The sequence below is a fragment of the Emys orbicularis genome, chromosome 24 (assembly GCF_028017835.1).
Source record: "Emys orbicularis isolate rEmyOrb1 chromosome 24, rEmyOrb1.hap1, whole genome shotgun sequence".
NCBI classification, from domain to species: domain Eukaryota; kingdom Metazoa; phylum Chordata; order Testudines; family Emydidae; genus Emys; species Emys orbicularis.
The window spans coordinates 14,140,399-14,158,198 of record NC_088706.1 but is presented as its reverse complement, the minus strand read 5'-3'; positions in this window follow the sequence as shown (position 1 = coordinate 14,158,198).

Genomic DNA, 17,800 nt, shown 5'->3' with positions numbered 1-17,800 from the left:
AGATCCAGTTTTGTGGGTCTCTGAGCACACTGACCCTTGGTGATGTAGCTTGTTTGGTCACTAAACTAATAGAACCCAATTTAAGTGTGCAGGGGGATGTGCAGAAAAGGTGTGCTGCTTTCATACCATCTATTTTTCTTTCGTCCAAAGAGAAACACTGGCATCAATTGAGCAGTCAGCAGTTACCCTGTCTTCCTGGACAGAAGACAGTGGTTCTGGATCTCTTTTAAGAGGGAAATGACTCAGAATTCTTGGTGGCTTAGCAGAAATTCTAAGCCAAGCTTCCAAGGAGGAGTTTTGGTGCTCAATGTGCATTAGTTATGCTCCACCTACAGTCCAGTGCTGATGTGCTTAACCTTTGGAACTGATACCAGTCTGACAACATGCATGCTACTCTGTTATACTCCCAGCTAAATCTGTAGTTACATCTTTTTACCTTTTTAATTTTTCATGGTAAACATGGTAAAAATTTCACATGGTAAACTATAAGGTGGGAGGGAAAGGTTTGAATAGATTATGCGACTTAAGTGGCTGCCACTCCAATAGTATAGCAAAGTTTGCTGTTTTTATTAATTTTTTTTAACTGTTCAGTGGACTGTGTAACTAGGAATCAGCCTACTAAGTGCTTTAAACCTTCTTTTCTTTTTAAAGCATTTTGTAATGCAGTGTGTGAAGGCTGAGATATAACTTTTATTTTTAAAAAAGCTGTACTACCATAAACATCTGTGGACATACTTCTGAATCCATGTAGCCCTTAAGTTGCAAGACTTGCTCATTTCGGGTGAGGATATATTTCCGTATGTCAGCATTCTTTTTAACGTATTGGTGCAAAACATTTAATTAAAAACAGGTACTAAAAATAATTATCCAAAGTAAAACAATAAGTTGGGTGAGACGCCTTTCTAAGGAACAGTAAAAATTAAAGGGTCTTCTCCCCATTTCTCCTCCTCCCTGCCCCAAGTCTGTCTCCTCCATTTATGACTGACTGCGATTATCCTTAAATCCAATGCATTCTCTTCCATCTTGAGTAGAACCCTACTAATGTCAACCCTTGAACTGCTCTGGAAACCTGAGCCAGTCTAAAGAGCATGAGCTAGCACTTCTATCTTCTCCTCCTATATGAGGAAGCTTCTATAAGCAGTTACCCCCCGCCTCTCTTCCCCCCCCCCCCTTTGCTCAGTATGTGACACTACGGAAACTCCCACTGTACACTGTGGTTATGCTCTCAGATGTGACCAGTCACGTAGATAACCTGTTTCATCTGCACTGTGGGGCGGTGGTCTGCATCTACCATTTTGTAGCTGTTCTTTCCAAGTCACTTTAAATCTTTGCATTTCACTTTTTTGTTTCAAGTGTTAGCATGGGAAGTTGCCACCAAATAGAGGACTATATAGCCTCTCAAGTACTTTACTGTTTTGCCAGTTCAAAAGTTAATTACATTCAGAGAGAGATTGTTAATGCTTGGATAAATGTTAAGATCCTGGCTGCAATAGTATAGAAACTTCTGGCTGTGAAGTCAGGTGAGCTATTCAATATTACATTACCAAATTTTGCTCCTACTCTTTGAATTGGGTAAAAAGAGAGGGAGAGATTAGAGAAATCCTGTTCTCTAGGCTGCTTTTTTTGTGTTACCCAGCTCAAGGTTTTGTTCATCTGGCTAAGCACAAAGGCTCTTATGTTTTTGTTTGTCCTTGAGAAATCCTTTAAATCTAGTGGCTCTTCTGCCATTAGCAGCCATGTTCATGTCACAGGCCCAACTAAACGATACTGCACTGGACAAGTGGTGCCTTGTTACATGTATCTGGCTGAGTTGTGTCTGCTACTAAAATGAGTCCACTGGCTCATTGAGTACAATAAGTGAAAGCAGCTTGAAACCTTCCTGAAATAAAGCTGTTTTCCCCGTTTGTCAGTGTTGTCCCTGTCCTAAATCAAGCATGCTGGTGTAGGACAGCATGTCATAGGCACTGTCTTAAGGACGGGGACTTAATTTTTTACAAAAAAGACCTGTCTTCTAATACCCATCCACCACATGGTCTTTCACTTTCTTTGGCCAAAGCGGGGTGGGAGGAGTGAAGATGGGTAGTGACAAAGCCTCAGGACTTCTTCATAGTGAGCTCCTACTGTGCTAGTCATTGTTGGTGTGACTCGATGTGCTGGCATAGTCTCCTCCACCTTAAGGGAAGCTGTTGATCAGAAACTGGCACGTTGTTTCCAACTCTAACAGGTGTTTGGATCAAACCATTTATTGTTAAGAGCATTGGGCTACACCCTGGAATATTAACCTAATGTGGTGCTGGGATTTTTGTGACGCAGGGTGAGAAACACAGTAGCTTCTAAATACTTCTAAGAATTGTATCCTTTTAATCTGAGCATAATACAAAGACTGTGGCTACACTGGCAAAAATTGGACCTGTAATTCTCTACTTGTGGAAGAGTAGTGTAGAAAAGTCTAGGGTATTTTTACTACCCTCTTGTTTAATCCTTGGATTCAAGTAACTGAGTTTAAAAAGCTCTGTCCCCTTCATCAATGACTTTCACTGCCTGCTGTTAGTTGTAAGAGGGGAACTCAAGACTTCCCAATCAGAGCAGTTAGAATTCTAAGTTTAGAAAACACATGTTTATTGCATTTTATCTTTTCTTTTCTCTCTACTCAGATGTATCCTTTTGTTTACAAGTTGGTAGTGGTTGATGCTACCAGGTTACAGAAATAAAATAAATTATGGCTTGAAAACAATTCTTTCGTTGGGAGGATGGGAACAAACTGTGCAATTAAGTTAATTTTCTATTGCCAGTGAGGTTTCATCAAACGCCTCTTTAGTCCAGCTCAGAGTGTACTAAAATATCCCTTCTTCCTCCCCAGGACCTGCATTGCAGGCATATTGCCCAGCAGGAGAAGTGGACAAGATTCTCTTTGGAACCCATGAACTTCTCTGACAGGTAGGAGTTGCTCTATAGTGCTATGTTCTATTATGCTAGGTAGCATTTTGCAAACTCTAACATGCATGGGAGGTTGGGGAAAAAGTCAATTTCCCCCTTTTTTTTTTAAATAGGGAACTGAGGCATAGAGAAGTTAAATGACTTGCCCACTGTGACACAGGAAGTCTGTGCATCCAACTCTCTTGAATTCCCACTCCAGTGCTGTAACAATAAGAACATCTTTCTTCTCTAGTTAATCAAAACACAAGCGAAGTAGATGAATATCCCTAATTCACAAATGGGCAAACTGAAGCCAAAAGACATTTCAGTGAGTTGTCCTTATTACTTCTTCCCAGTTGGGCAAAACATAGCAACTGCACTATATTTTCAGTCCCTGAGAGCATGAGAAGCAGGAAAGTAAGCCCAAATTCCACGTCCCCCTGAACCTTGATCCGAGTAATCTGTGTGGTTTAAAGGAAAGTGTGTATGAATGGTAATGGAACTCCTGAGTTCTTATCTCCGCTTTGCCAGTGCAGTCTGGGCACCAGAACTGGACACACATTCATCCTGCCTGGGAGATGGACTAGATGACCTCTTGAGGTCCCTTCCAGCCTGACCTTGCTATGATTCTCTCACTGTCATCTTAATAAAACAAATTGCAGTGTGTTGTACCATAAACCTGACTGCAGGTGGATTATGAATGGTTCTGTTCCCAGTTAACAAAACAAATCCCAGATGCTGGCATCTGTTACATAAAGGTAATCCTCACTTTTTCCAAGCATTTTAAAAATTAACTTTGCACCAAATTTTAAAAGCAACATATTACAAACAAGCTGACAAACGTGAGGCACTACTAATCTTATGGTATGACTCCCATTCTCTCTTTCTCATATGTTCCCAAATCTGGACAGTGTGGCACTATGAAAAGAATCTTGAGAAGCAGAAATGAATTGGTGTGTTTTTTGTGTGTGGTGGTTTTTTTTATTATTATTTTGGGGGCGGGGGCAGTGGAGACTTTTTTTTGGGGGGGAAGTAATCTCTTCACTTCCTTTCATGAGACCAAAAAGTTAAATGAAATAGTGAAAAATCTCTCCAATATGTAACATTTAAGCTACTAAGAAACTGGAATCTTGGTGGGAAAACTGCATGTGAAATAGGCCACAGTTAACTGTTTCTGCTGGCACACCTCGGTATTCTTTACCAGAAGGTCATGTGAATGTTTCAGTCCTAGAGTTTTCATATGGTGATGTAGCACCCTACATAATATCTGAGAAGCATGTTTCTGCAAAATGTAAAGGGAGACTAACGGCTTGTAAGGCCAGAAGGGACCATTGTGACTGTCTAGTTTGACTGCCTGCATAATATAGGCTATAGGACTTCTCTATATTTAATTCCTGCTTCAGGTTCACTAGCTGTGCTTGAACTAGAGCATATCTTTTTAGAAAAAGTCCAATCTTGATTTAAAAATTAAGAAGCGAGGGAGCAACAAAAAAAACTTGGTAAGATATTCCAATGATTTATTATCCTCAGTGTTAAAAATGTACACGTTCTTTCTAGTGTGAATTTGTCTAGTTTCAACTTCCAGCTATTGATTCTTCTGACACCTGTGTCTGCTAGCCTGAAGAGTCCTCTTGTCAAATTTCAGTTCCCCAGGTACTTGTAGACTATGATCAAGTAACAACTTGGGCTGTGCTTCATAACTGCCCTTCTGTGTTTGAAATCTCTTATAATGCAGCAACCCAGACTTTTGAGGTTTCAGCAGATTTCACACCCACCAGTCTTTTAGCCTGATCACTAGATTATTTTGGGGAAAAGGAGTCAAATTGATCCCAGGATAAGTAGTGCTACTACATGCCTTCTAGAAATACATATACACCTCTACCCCGATATAACATGAATTCGGATATAATGCGGTAAAGTGGTGCTCCGGAGAGGGGTGGGGCTGCGCACTCCGGCGGATCAAAGCAAGTTTGCGGTAAGATTTTTGGCTCCCGAGGACAGCATTATATCTGGGTAGAGATGTAATTATTTTACACAAAGCAATGGGTCTCAGGACAAAAATATGGAGGCAACACTTTAATTTTATTAATAATAAAATAAAAGGGAGGGTGGAGGAAGTCGAGAATCCCTTCTAGGGTCAGCACCTTTCTCTGTGTGTCCTGCCTTTCTAGCTTTTTGCATTTTATGTCCTCGACAGTGTTGAACACACTAGGTAGATAAATGATCATATAATAATGGCTTAATTATGAATCCTAAAAAATTGCAGCCCAGGTCCTTCTGCGATAATACTCTGCTCAAATTCAGGCAGCTTGTGTGCATTAAAAAAATGGGAATGTCTCCCCTGTATTCTTCATTTCAGTGTGCATTGCAGAGACAGCTAGATAAGCTGTTGATTTCATGTTAGTATTTATTTGTTGCTGTGACTCTAACTTTACTCATAAAATTTTAAATGATTTTCATGTGTGATGAACCCAAATCTCCAAAGCACTGAGGGTCTCTGTTGGGATGCTGAGCATATTAATCTCTCACTAAAGAAAATGGAAGGTCCTAATGCTCCTCTGTTCATTGATCAGTGTCTCTAATAAGGAAGTGTGAACTTAACATATTTGGATGTTTTCCTAAAAGTTTGTCATGATCTTATCTAATACTGCAGTTTTTCTTTAATTCATTTTTTATAGACAAGTTTAAACAGATTTTAATTTACATGTGAGTGAAAGACTTTTTTTTTTTTTTTTTTTTTTTAAGTCAAAATCCCACTATTCAGAGAATTCTCACCAGCTAGGTAAAGACAGTGCCTCTAAATTGTCCTTTAATGACCAAGGAGATGGGGATAATTAAATAATTCTTCCTGGTCATTCATAAACTAAGGATGAGGTTTTCTGTTGCTTAGAAATTGTCAGGCCACATATTAAATAGTAGCTGAGTAAAGTTTATTTTTAGCTTTATTACAGAGAATGCTAACTTATTATTATGAACAAATTTCCTAGATAGTTGGAGAATATCTGATAAAGTTTTTCTCTATACTCCATCTATTTCAGGTGTCCTGAGCTATATTCTTTTGTCTTTATGTGTAGAATTCTAAGTATAATATTTTAATGTTGTTTTGCTACATTTTATGTAAGGTGGTCATCTCTGAGTTTGTCCCAGGTGCTTTACCAAAGAGGAAAACTGATCATAGTTTCTGTGAAACTCTCAAGTCTCCATCCCTGTGGTGAAAACCTATGGGTACAAATCTTTGCCTCAGAACATAGGAAAAACTCTTTTCCAGTACAAACTAGGAAATCTTCATCAGGATGACACAATCATAGCTGAGTGTTTTAAAATTTCAGGTTGTGTCCTCTGGCTGAGTGTTGAACACCCCCATGTTATCAAAACATCTGGGGGTAATGTGTGTCTGTGATGTATTTCCATTATGTGATTTGAAAAATACTTAATGGCTTTTATGTAGTTCACAGTTGAAGGAAATGTACAATATCAACAGCATCCTGAAGTTGGGATGTTTAGCAATTTTTCAGATGGGTTTTGCAATTAATGATCGTAAAAACGAGAACAAATGTATTAAATGTTTACTACAGATACTAACATTACATGAGAAGATCTAATTTTCTGTTAATTGAAGTTCCACGCCTAAACACGGTGTACATTGAGTCGATTGGATTATAGGCTTCTTGAAACTTGGTGCTAAATTCTGCTTTCAATGTACTGGTGCAGCTCCACTGGCTTAAATGGGGTCATGCCAGTATAATAGTAACAATTTGCACCACAGGAAGTGGTATTGCCACTCCATGGGCTTTCAGCTACAGAAGTCCCTTTACCATTCATGTATAGAAGTTTGAAGCTCTGAGCTTGATTTGAGAAGAAATACATAAGGTATCTTAATAAAAATGTTCTAGAGTAATTTTTTTGTCAAGTTTAAATTTGACAACTCAATTACTTCATAACCAATTTTTTAAAAAAGAATTGTGAGCTGTTGCATTGTGAACACAATGTTCATATTAAGTCCACATCATGTTGCTTAGTCATTACAACGGAAATAAAGCTAGCTTTGACAATATAGAAAAACAAGGTATAGAATGAATGGATTGCCATAGATGTGTGCTCCAAAAAACACAAGAAGATTAGTAGTGAGTTTACTGTAGCAAAGCCTAAGACTGAATTCTTCCCTAAAAAACGTTAAACCAGAGCAGCGTGTCTTTCTTTAGCTAATTTGTTGGACTGGTGTCACCATAACATTATCTGTGATGGTTGAAATCTAATGGCAGATCATAAATGCTCTGCTTGCGCATTTATTTTTTCTTTGCTATCAAAGTGGTGGTGACTTAAAACTTTTTTTCTTGCGGTGTCTTGGCACTTTTTGTATAAAGTGTGCTTGGCAACTTCCTAAGCAAGTTTTCTGTTGCTTTTAATCATAGGTCTTTAATGAGCCTAAACAAGCTCACTTATTTCCCCTGAAACCTATAAAAAATCATAATCCAAAAGGTGTTGATTCCCTGAACAGACTGGTGTGTTCATTTCTGACTCAGGCATGGTGAAAGTATGGGACACAAAGGGTTAAGGTCTGCCATTTTGTTATGTAACACCCTTAATGGACATATCAGTGAATGGCACCAAAATGGCAGGGCTTAACCCTTTGTGAGCTGTAGTGCCTCACAGTCAGAAACCTGCATCTCAGAAGCTAGGCTTGTTCTTTTTAAAACAAAAAAACCTCCAAGTCTCAGTTTTAAAGACTTATTTTAACTAGCATGTGGCCTGCTGATTAGTTCTTTTCCTTCAGTAACAATACCAGAAAACTTAACACATTTTTAAATTTTTGTTGATAGTCACTTTCATGCCACAGGATCAGCTTGCCTTTGGTTGCTACTTTTCTTATTACTGAGTTGATACAATAAGAAAAAGATCTTGAGTTACCAGACTGCAGCCATCTACTGTCTAAGGCATAAAGTGACCAGTATGTTCTAGTCCTAGATTTCCTAGATTGATTTCTTTAAAAAATATATTTTAATTTTTTTAACTCAAACCTGCTTTTTTTTCTTTTCTTTTTTTTTTAGGGGTTTCTTAACAATAAATAAAAATAAATTGGACGGGGGCATTGTAGGGGCAGCATCTTGGCCTTTGGATTTTTTTATCGTGGCACACTTTTTTATTTATTGATTTATTTATTTTTTAAACTTTAAGGTGGCAGATTTCTGGGAAGTTCCTTTCACTGGGAATTAGAAAAACAATAGTAGTGATTTAATAAGGCTAGAATTAAGTTGGAACAGTGCATTGTTACCCCTGGTTTCCCCTGGTGGGCGGGGGTGTGAATTGGGGGACCCTGAGCACTCTTTCTGATAAAGCATCAGAGCTCTTGGTTATACAAGCTGCACTCCAAGGGAAGCCTAGACAGCTTCCAGGTTTTGAGTCTGACATGGTGTATGGGAGTACTACAAGTCAATAAGTTAACTTTGATCAATAACCAGCTACTTTTAGTAAACAGACTGCAGTATTCTTTGAACATCTTCACTTAGGGAGATACACTCAAACATTGCTTGACCTGCCTGCTTCCTTTTTCTGTGAATTCCCCGCCCCCCATCACCCCAGAAATTAGGAATAAGGCTGGTGAATCCAGGGGGGGAAATTATTCTTTTTTTTTTTTTTTTTTTTTTTGGCTGTCAGCAAATTCTACACAACTTGTATACAGGTTTTTGTTTGTGTGTGTGTGTTTGTTTGTTTGTTTTTAAAAGGCATCCCTAAAACTCTTCTATCGATGGCCTGTACATTAATAGCAGAACAATACTTGCACCTTGTTCTCATTTGAAACATTGTAGCATCTGCTTTGCCAGAATCTGGCTGTCTTAACTTTGCACTGGAGAATCTTTTTCTGTTCACAATTTGATAAGCTGAAGTTTAGACTCTACACAAAAGGTGATGTTTATGTAATGGCTATCAGAGGCTTTCTATAGAATATTCTGTGGTATGGCTTGAATTTTTTCTTGTCTAATAATGATTAGGAATCAGATGTGCTTACAGCTGCAGGAATTCACAGAACTGCATGGGTGGCCCCTGGCTTATATGAGGTCTTGGAAAAAAATGTAAAATATGCTACATCTGATGCAGTACCGAGATTCCTAAAATCTATGTATTGATTATTGCAGTTAAGTCATGTGGGTATATTATGAACATCTTACGTACTCGTAAAATTGCCAGTAGCTGATATCCTAGTATGCAAGGAGATAGAAATATATACAATTTCAAGTCTTGAGAGAACTTATTTTAACTTGTTTGTTGTTTTTATTGGCAAGCATGAGTGAAGTTAAGCAAATTCGTTCAGTAGCATTTTTGGTACTGTGGAAACAGTATATAGCTGAAATTTCACCAGCTGTTCTCATGAGACAGCTGTTGAGGATCTAAGCTCATTCACTTTTTTCCCTTCTCCTGTGATGCACCAGTTCTGCTTTTTGTCTTCTCGCTCCTCGGTACCGATAGCCAACTGATTAACTTTCGTGAAATAGAGCTCTACACCCCATAGGAAAGGTGAAGAGGAGGTATGTTGTATAAATCTGGGGGACATATAATTCCTACAGATCATATATGGTCTAAGAAAGCATTTTAGCTAGAAGGAGAATCCCTGAAATTCCAAATTCATCTTGGAGAATGTTCATTAAAGAATGAAGTTCATGCTGTCCAGCAAGAACTAGTAAGCTACTCCAGTTCTTAGTGAATCTAGACACTGCTTTTTATGTTTTATTACTTTAAAATACCACATTGCATCCTACTTAAAACGATATTCAGATATCCATTGACACATTGGTATGGGTGATTGTTACATGTGGAAGTCAGATTCAGTTATGGCTCCTGAGGGAAACTATTTCTCCTGTCACATTAAAACATTTGCCTTTATTGGGGTTGAATCTAGGGCAAGGTTAAAAACAAAACAAAGATAAATTGTTACACAACTATAGGTCTGAACTTTTTTTTTAAGCAGGAGAATACCAATCCTCTCTTCTCTCCCCATCCACATCCTCCATGTTGATAATACAGGATCAGCCAAACAAACTCCCACCAACTTTCAAAGAAAAAGAAAACTTCAGCTTTGGGCTGAGAGAGCAAGGGATTTCAGCCCAGAAATAAGTAACACTTTTGAGTAATTTGTAAAACTAAGAAAAATAGGGACTGTAATGAAATGTTTCCTCAAGTGTTAACTATAGCATCGCGATTGCTTCCCTCTGGTACATGAAAATCAAAAGTTAAGATACTGATTTCATAGACCAAATCACTTCTGATCTGTGTCCTCGGGTTAGTTATGAGAAGCCACATGAATTTTAGTTGCAGGCTTATTTTTCCTTGATCCCTAACAGTATTGCATTGTGGCTTTAAAAGTGTGCCTGAAGTGATGGCACTTTTGTTAAGGGAGAAAATAATATACAAGAAATTGTTAGGCTTACATCTTTGCTTTACTTCTCCCTAATATAATGCTCATGAAACTTTACTTCTGATTCATATCCTAATCTGTAGCTAGAGAGTGCCACCCCAAAAAAAAAAAAAAAAAAAAAAAATCCAGATGAGCTGCCTAGGAGTAGCTTACATATCTTTTTGGTAATATTGGTTGCTGGTATTCTTATAGGTTTTTACCAATGTTGGGCACATGTTATGGCCTGGCACATAGCCCTGCTGAGATCTTCCATGGTGCTTGGTTCCTCCAGGAGCTGGCAGACCAATAGATGTTCCATGGTTTGGGTTTCACCACAGTCATGTGTTCTGTGTCATTGGAATAGCCCCACTTCTGCTTATTGATCTTTGACCTGCCAACTCTTGTTAAGAGGTGATTTAACCATCTCAAGACTGACCACTCCTTCACACCTGAGGGAAGGCATTTGGTAACATCTGTATGCATTTTGATGTCCTCATTGAGTATTTTGAGCAGTGTGCGCCACAGTTCTAGTTATGTAGCCATCAGTGGTGGATTTTTTTTTTTTTTTTTTTTTTTTAAAGCGGTTCTGTTGCCATGATGAAGCTTTTCCTCAATTTCAAGCAGCCAACTGCTGTGGTGTGGCCATATAGCAGATGTCTGGTATCTCTGACCTGTCATAATCGTTCAGTTTTGCTTGTGACCTCTCTCCTGATACCTGGTTGAGCAATTCCAGCAAGCACATAAAGGCTCTTCACATTTGTTGGTGTTAGACATCCTGTGATTTAGCGGTAGCTATCACTCAGAACAGGATCCAGCGTCTTTGTGTGAGCCAATCTTTCCCATCCTGGATGTGCATATTTGGCTATCGAATAGCAAAGTGCAAGTGCAGTGGTTCTTAGTGTTTCTGGGTTGGTTCCCCATTTTGAACTTGCAAGCTTCCTGACTGTTGTTCTGGGTGCCAACTTTGCCTTTTGTCTTCTCCATGGTGTGCTTTGAAGGAGAGAGTGGTTTAGCATCACTCAAAGTTAGACAGGATTCCAGCAGTGGGCAAGTGATACCCCCTTCCAGATGATATTGAGTTGTCTATTGGCCTCTCAGTGAAGATGGAAGGGAGTCGCTTGTGATTTGGCTGGGTTGGTGCGCAGTTGATTCTTGATGTAATAGACTGAGAGCCCAGACACTGCCAATGTTAGTGTAGCTTCATTCTGGGCAAGATCATTGGCTTGGGCAGTGATACATAAGTTGTCTGCATAGATCAAACTTCTTGCGCCAATCATTTGTATTGGTGAGAGTATGCTCCCTTGTGGTAGACTTTCTGTTACCACCATGAGCTCTGCTTCCTGCATAGTTGGACATAAAAACATTTGTTCTCTAGTTGCAATTGTATCATTCATATGAGGTGGTGATCTTTTGTCATGGTGTGTATTTTATGAAGGAGCCAAAGGCCTTGGCTACACTGGCGCTGTACAGCGCTGCAACTTGCTGCGCTCAGGGGTGTGAAAACGCCTCCCCCCCTCCCCCCCGAGTGCAGCGCTGTAAAGCGCCAGCGTAATCAGCGCCTGCAGCGCTATACTCTCCCTCGCAGCGCTGCAAGCTACTCCCCTCGGAGAGGTGGAGTACTTACAGCGCTGCGAGAGAGCTCTCGTAGCGCTGGCGGCGTGACTACACTCGCGGCAGCGTAGCCAAGGCCTTTGGTGATTTACTGTGTTGTATGCTACTGATAAGTCAACAAACACGGCACCTGTTACCATACCCCTTTCCAAAGCCATCTTTGGTGTATTGAGTGATGTATGGCACTTGCAGGCAAGTCGTGCACTGGTCAGAATCCAGCTTGTTCTGGGATTAGGTGCTTTTCAATAGGTTAGGATGAGATGCTCATCCAGTTTGCAGAGGTGACTTAGTGGTATAGGCCTGAAGTTCTTTGGTTCTGTTGCATCCTTCCCTGACTTCAGGAGTGCCACAACATGTGCTCATCCCCAGCTCTTGGGTACTTAGTATGTGGCTGAGCATGTGTTAAACAATTTGAGTACCCACTTGTTTATTGCTGGTCCGAAGTGTTTTGATTTGTACAGTATGAATGTCATGTAGGCTGGCAGCTTGGCCATTCTTGAGGACATTAATTCCGGAGGTTAATTTGGACATTATATAATGTGCCCAGGGGTGCTGGAACTAGGGGTGCACACCCTGTGGCTTGAAGTGATTTCCATCATATACAGGGTTTACAGTTTTATTCAATGGCTTTCAGCACACCTACTATAAAAATTGCTCCAATGCCACTGACTGTTGCAAAATTATAAGTCTTCTAGTGTTCTTGCCACTTAAATCTATCATATCTTGGGTTGTTCAGTGCCCTGCCATTTTCTAGGAGTTGGTGTGCGACCTGGTCTACAGTAATATTGTAGTGTTGTTCTGACTTCCCTGGGTGGCTTTCTTTCTTGCTTACTGCTGTTAGTCATGTCCACACTGAGACTCTGCTATGTCTTCTGTTTTTCCTCTTTTAGTTCAGAGACCAGGTCTTTGCTGGCTGCAATGGTCTTCTCAGCTAATGAGTCTGCTTCGAACATCCGCTTTTATTTTGCATACCAATCCAGTAACTCCATGTTAGTCCCAGCCTCGTGAAATATGCTGCTTTGAGAGAGTGCAGACCACATTGATAAGCTGATCAGTTTTCTGGTATTGGTTTGGTCTTTCTTACAATGGCATTGAGGTCCTTGGTGAAGCTCTTCCGTTCCACTTTCTTAAACTAAAACCGTGCCAGAATGGTACTGAGTTTGGCATTATGGCTGCATTGAGTTGGATGGTGATGAGCTGGTGCTGCAAATGTAGAAATGGATCCAAACTAAGTTTGTTCAGCAAACCAGCTATGCTGTTGCTGGCAAATGCCAGATTGGGGTTGTAGCCTTGTTTCCATGGGCTGCTGTTGAAAGAACTGGGGAGCTTATGGTTGTGAATTAAGTTCAAGTGGTATGCATCTACCTGCAACTCAGCTAGTTCACCATTTTCATTAGTTATGCTATAGTCCCATTGGATGCTGTGACTGTTGGGGTCACCATTGATCACCTATGTTTTTGTTATGTTGGAGGTTGTGGGCTAGCGAACTTGAATTGCTTCCATAGCAATTTGTAGGCAGACATGCTGGAAATGCTGTCAGTGTCTGCTGTCAGGACTTCAGTGTCATTATTATTGGTCATAGGTCTTGTGTTGATGACAAGATCAGGTTTGACAAAAATGGCACTGCATATTGCTCTTGTGGTGGTGGTGTACTTTTAGAACTTGACGTATGCAGCCTGAGAGTGGTGTACTCTTGCTGCTGTTGTGCTGAGGTTATGCAAATAGAGTATTCTGCTGACTAGACTAACCTTGAAATCACAAATTTTAAAGAGCAGTACCCTTCAAGGGAAGGCAGTCTGTGGAGGAGAAATCACTTTGACTTATGGCCTTTTGAAAAATAATTTTAAGAAAAGTTGAATTATGCACCTGTTCAATAACAAAGTTACACAGACGCAGGCAGATACATTTACTTCAGAGCTTCCTAAGTTGTGGTCCATGAGCAACAAAAGATCTGCAGCACATTTTCTGGTGGCTTATAGAGAACTGGCTTCTTGTGTGGTGCCAGTTGCTGCTCCTCCTTTCTAGCTGTTAAGTTGCACTAAAAGACAGCTAAAAATGTCTTAATATTTTTCTGTACAAGTAATTACTGTACTTGCTATAGGTATTACAGGCTGTGAGTGGGAGAAGAGGATGATCTGCAAGATCATGAGTGGGGGGGAGGGAAGCAGGTAGCCTATGAAAATATAGTCCACACTCTGGGGAAAAATTTGGGAGTGACTTCTTTACTTTCAGTAGTAATAAATTGCTAATGCTTTTTCTCTCTCATATTTGGTCACTGTTGAAGAATGTTCTTAAAATTGCACATCACCTGGTACTTCAGCTGGTCTGCTTATCTACTTTAATTACATGGGTTGGTTACTTAACTCTTTTAATTTTGGCAATTTTAATTCTGAGTTGCCATTTGTGTTAGTGGAGGTGAGGAGGCGTAAGAAATAATATCAGTTCCAAAGAATCGTTTGAAATAAACCACAAAGTATTTTTAGCCCCCCAAAAGATTCCTCTATCAGTTCTAGGCTGATTATTTACAAGTTATTTTTGGCAATGGAGAACAAAGTTGCCATAGAAAAGGTGCAGTTTGAACTTTCTCATACAGGCCCTCTGTTACATACAGTTTTCTCAACAATGCAAAGTTTGACAGTCACAGCACCAAGTTATGTCGACACAAGGCGACTTACAATCAGCCGATGTCTGTGTATGCCTACACTCAAATTTGTCACTGACTGACGTAAGCACTCCATTACAGTGAGACAGTAAAACCACCTCTCTGAATGGTATAGAGCAGGGGTGGGCAAACTTTTGGGCCTGAGGGCCACATCAGGGTTCCGAAACTGTATGGAGGGTCGGGTAGGGAAGTCTGTACCTCCTCAAACAGCCTGGCCCCCGCCCCCTCCCACTTCCCGCCCCCTGACTGCAACCCTCAGAACCTCTGACCCATCCAACCCCCCCTTCCCAGCTCCTTGGGGGGACAGCAGGGGAGGGGCCGGGGGCTAGCCTCCCCCGGCCAGGAGCTCAAGGGCCGGGCAGGATGGTCCCATGGGCTGTAGTTTGCCCACCTCTGGTGTAGAGCCATGGTTGACCTACTGAGGTTGACACAGTGCAAGTGCTATATAGACACTGCATGACCTGTGTCAACCCTAATAGTCCTCCATGAGCTGTCCCACAATGCCCCGTTCCCTGTGACACTGACCACTCTTGTCACAACTTTAAACTCCACTGCCCAAGGGTCAGAGAGACCAAAAGCCACTCCATCCACCCTTTAACTCCCCCCTCCCCCCATGTTTTTTTGTAATACCTTTCCTGATTGCCCACCTTGGCAATCACATCTAGTAGCTCACCCTTGTGGGCAACTGCCGAACCGACCAGGCCAGCTCCACATACAAGATGCGCTCCTACCCAGAGTAGACAGGAAGTATTGGATCTCCTGGGCTTACACAGAGAGAGGAGGCTGTGCAAGCACATCAATGGACCAGCTGTAGAAACATGTCCATCTAGGAGCAGATTGCACAGGGAATTCAGGCAAAGGGGTGTGAGAGGGACCAGCAGCAGTGCCACGTAAAAGTACAGGAACTCTGCCAGGCATTCCGCAAGGCAAGGGAGCACAACAGATCTGGCCCTACACTGCAGACCTGCCACTTCTACAAGGATCTGCATGCTGTACTTGGCAGAAACCCCCACCAGCTCCCCACAGACCACTGTGGATACTTTGGAGGAGCCTGACCCGGAGACCCCTACTGTGAACAGTGAGGAAGAAAGGGAGTTGGGGGGAGACATGGTGGAGGACTCTAGCCATGCTGCAAACCAGGACCTGTTTGAGGCTCTGCCACCGTGTAGCCAGTCCCATCAGGCAAACATGGAGGAACTCAAGTATGTGTACACGTTTTTTCTTGTGATCAAATTCAAAGATGGCACCAGCCCATCCCCCAAGCTAAGAAACCAAAGGCATCAACTCTTAATTGTTTTAGTCATAGGAGAAGAGGTAGCGATACAAGAAAGAGGTAGAATTGGTACCTGCTTTTCATTTCCCGGTTGGGTTAAGTAGAGTGGGCAATGCAGAACATTTTGTTTATGTGCATAGGTACGTTCCTCTTATCCTCCTGAGAAATCTCTATGAAACTTTCATGGGGGTACTCTGTAATCTTCTCCTGAAGGTTTCTAGAGATGACTACCTTATTTCTTCCTCTATGGTAGGATACTTTGCCATGCCATTCTGTGATGAGTTCAGCTGGCACCATAGCAGTAAACAAGCTAGTGGCATATAGGCCCGGGCAGCTTCAGGAGACAGTAACAGCTGTGCTCTTTGTGATCCTGAGGAATGAGAGAGCAGCTAAAATTATCACTGCTTGTGGAAAATAGTGCAAATATTCAGTGCCGCTGCCCTATAGTCGTATCCATGAAATAGGGACTGAAATCATATAGCGTCTTGCAACAGAAAATCCACATCATCCCTTGATCCTGTTACCATGGCTGGAGCTGGAGAGCGGTGCTGTGCTGAGGTGCTCCAAAGCTGAAGTGTCAATAAGCATTGCTTGTGTTTTACAAGAAAAGGGAGTTTAGAAACTTATTTTCTCTTTCCACTGACTGTAAATCCAGTGATACATCTGTCTGTCTTTATCAGCAGCTTCTGGCTTGGTGGGTGCCCCCTCCACTCACAGAATGCGTGACCATGAGGAGGAGAAAGAATAGGATTAGGGAGGACCTGGCTCGCAGGATCTTGTAAAACAGTGTTTCATCAGACTGAACTAGGGGCTTGGCATGACTGACAGCATGAAGAAAGATCAAGAGGACAGGAAAGGCCCATGAGTCCCAGCAGGGCAAGGAGAGGGAAATGCACCAGGACATAAAGGGCCTTCTCAGTCAGCAAACCCAAATGCTCCCAAACTCTCCATCCTATGCAGCCCTTGGAGAACTCCATGAGCATTGTCCTTAGACCTCTTCCCCTCCCTCCCCAACATACCATATGGTATCAAGGGACCCATCAGTGCCCCCTACTACTTGACACTGGGGGACAGCAAAGAAAGCCACAGCTTCACATACTGACCTGTAAGAACACAGTTGTCCGTTGTGGCTACACATACAACTACTTTTTGTGTACTCAAATGGATATAAATGTTTACATCCTTTAATTATGTTAATTGTATAACATTACCTGCGGGGGCTTTTGTGTATTGAATTTCGGGAGTTTTTTCCCCCATTCAATTTAATTACCCAAAAATAGAACTTGATCTTTATCTTTACTAGTTCACAACAAATATTGCAGAATTCATAGTGATTATCAAAGACAACAGTACTTGTACCAGTACCCAGTCATTTATGCACGTACAGCAAACACTACACAGTTCTTAGCAGTACCCAGAACTCCAGGCTCAGAGAACACTCCAGCGCACAACACTGCTGCAGCTGGCCACTAAAGTGCTCTTTCAAAGCCTCCCTGAGCCACATAGCTCCACATCAGGCTTCTAGAATAACCCTTGTTCTGGCTGTTGAAAGTCAGATGGCAGTTTTCCCCCTCTGCCTCACAGGTGTTATGCAGGACACAACAGGCAGCTGTAACCATTGAGATCTTTCTTGCTGAGTTCCATGCCAATCTAGTGAGTAAACACCGCTAGCATCCCTTCAGTCTACCAAAAGCACATTCAGTACTTATTCTGCATGTACTGAGCTGATAGCTGAATCTTTCCTTGGGGCTGTTGATGCGGCTAGTGTACAGCTTTGTGAGCTGGGGAATAAAGGGTAGGCTGGGTCCCCCAGAATCACTGTTGGTATTTCAGTATAGCTAGTGGTGATCCCCCTGGTCGGGAAAGAATGTTTCCTCTTGCAGCTTTCTGAAGAGTCCTGTGCTCTTAAAGAGGTGAGTGTCATGTACCTTTCCTGACCAGCCCACAT